Source organism: Dipteris shenzhenensis, chromosome 26 (assembly GCF_047967505.1).
Source record: "Dipteris shenzhenensis isolate YYH24624 ecotype China chromosome 26, Dip_SZ_1.0, whole genome shotgun sequence".
Taxonomy (NCBI): domain Eukaryota; kingdom Viridiplantae; phylum Streptophyta; class Polypodiopsida; order Gleicheniales; family Dipteridaceae; genus Dipteris; species Dipteris shenzhenensis.
The window spans coordinates 2885487-2888316 of NC_141621.1; positions in this window are offsets into that span (position 1 = coordinate 2885487).

Genomic DNA, 2830 nt, shown 5'->3' on the forward strand with positions numbered 1-2830 from the left:
CCCAACTTCCTTGCAAGATTGGCAGCACCACAAGTGACCAATTGGGTGGATTACTTCTACACCCAGAAGCAGAAAGACCTCAAGACTCACGACGAGGTCCTTGATAGCCCCATGCTATATATGCCAATCCTCTACCACATGCTGTAGCAACAACCACAGATTGGATATGGGTTGGCCATGACAAAGAATCCTTAGGACCTATGCCAGTAGAAGAAGAGGAGATAGTGGCCGTACCTAAACGACCACATGGACAGATCCAAGTGCCACCCCCTCTAGACGTCCCACCCAGCCACCCCTTGACAACCAGTTGTGTGCCCAACATGAAGACCACCAAGTGTGGGAATTCCTTAGGAAGAGGCATCGTCTTAAGCATACCACTCTGCTCTCTAAGGAAAAGACCGCCACCCAGGACCCCATGAACGTCGACAACTTCCCTGGGGATGATACTATCCGCATTGGCATCCACCTTGGAGCCCAAGGCACTAAGGCCACCCCCTCTTCTCCCCATGTCTCGGCCTCAGCTTCCTCCCAACCCCAAGAGATCACCTCCTTCATCGCGAATCCTCTTTGTCCCCATGGGATGGGCAAAAGCCCTCCAATTTTACAGTGCACCCTGGTACCAGCTACAGTACCATGTTAGTCGATTAGCTCTCACACACCAATCAAATAAAGCTCCAGCTCCTAGACGCAATGGCCCCATAAGAGGCATAAATAATTTTGTAGAGGCAAGAGCACACCTCCTAGCTATCATCCTCTCTCCTCCAAGTACAACTCAGCACGTGTGATAGCCACATGCTTATGGTCGTTGCACAAGCTACAGAGCAAACCGCCCTCGATAAAGCAGAGGAATACCAGGCCAATGCCAAAGAGCTAGAAGTATTCCTCACCAAGCTCAAGAATGATCTTTTTGCCAGCGAATCCTTGGTCCAAACCCTCATGGGCTAGTTGGATAAAGGCAGAATCCAACCTCCGTGCCATGGAAGAACACAGGGTGCAAGCCAAGGAACAGTAAGCTAGACTCAAAGAGGGATCCGACAAACAGATCCAAACCCTCAGGGATCTCTTAAAATAGGAGCACGCCCTCACTGCCACCATGCAGGCAGAAAACAAGAGCCTACGCACCTTCGGCCACCTAGAGGAATCGACATTGGAAGACAAGGAGCAGCAAGAGTTCTAGATGTACCAAGAGGTCTCTGCACAATTTGCCACTTACATGATTGCCCCACGAACCATCCCCCAAACACTCCAAATGCAATTCGATGCCCTCTGCACACAAAACTTGATCTTCAACATCGACCTCACTGCCCCCTCTTTCACCCAATGCACTCCAAACCATCCTCCGCCACAATCCCAACCATTGCCGCCCCATCCTTGCCATGTCGTATTTCTCCCTCGACCTTCATCCTACCAGTCTCTCCCTCCTCTATCCTTCTAATCTTTAGACCGTTTTTGCCCACCCCATCCTACTTGACTTCTAGGCATGGTGACGGGTCATCACAAAGTCCACAAACTATCCACAGGACAATGAAGTGATGTATTTAGCGAAGACCAATGAACTTAGCCCATGGGTCTGCACTCCCGATAGCCTCCAAGCTGAATCAACTAGATGCAGACCTATGATTGGGCCTCCACTATCCAAATGCAAGGGCATCTAGTTGCATACTGCTCCACCGCCTACCATCCCCTTGAAATAATCATTTTGTGTGCTATAGGCTCTCCAGGACACCCTCGAGTCCCTGGTCAGCAATTTTTAAACTATTCATATAGCCTACCTTGAAGATGTCACCGAGGAGGAAGGGCAGGAAGTCATAGATGTCTTCAACTCCACCGCCCCCCCAACCAAAATTTCTCTCTCTATCTCTCTTTCTATCTCTCTCTATCTCTCTCTCTGTCTGTCCACATGTGGTGAATTTATATGTGGATAGACAGAGAGAGAGACAGGGAGGAGAGAGAGAGAGAGAGAGAGAGAGAGAGAAAGAGAGAGAGAGAGAATATAATATAATATAATATAATATAATAAATTATACTACATTATAATAAGTATTAAACAGTATACAATCTATGTTATATTATATTATATATATATATATATAGAGAGAGAGGGGGGGGGAGAGAGGGGAGAGAGAGAGAGAGAGAGAGAGAGAGAGAGAGAGAGAGAGAGAGAGAGAGGGAGGGAGAGAGAGAGAGAGAGAGAGCGAGAGAGAGAGAGAGAGAGAGAGAGAGAGAGAGAGAGAGAGAGAGAGAGAGAGGAGGGAGAGAGAGAGAGAGAGAGAGGAGCTAAGGAGGGAGGGGGAATGTAATGTGGTTTCAATTTTGGGGAAAAAAAAAGATGATAATAGTGAAATTCAACACAATGACACCCTTTGTTATCATAATTCATTATGCTTTCCATATTTTCATTCCATTCCTAGCTAGCTACTAGGTCTCTTCATATGGTATCAGAGCTAGCTTTCCTTAAGGAATGAGGGGGTCTTGAAGCCCATCTCATTGTATCAGGATTTTCATAGCCTCATAGACCCATCGGGCTTCCAAAGACTTTAATAAACTTTCTTTCTTTCTTTCTTTCAGACCTATGGAGAGGCTAGCTCCTCCACTCCCTCTCCTCATGAGTTTCTCTCCACCTTAGCTCTCTTCCTCTCCTTCCTTGAGCACTCCCTCTTCTTCCCAAGCCTCACCACTGGCATGCTATAACTCTCTCTGCTCTGCCTTCTCTTCTCTTGGCGATCTCTCTCTATGTGATTTCATTATGGAATTTGTGACAATCCGCCATGGTAAAAAGAGGTGACCTTATAGGGGAGAAGAAATACATAGGAAATGGGTAGAGAGGAAG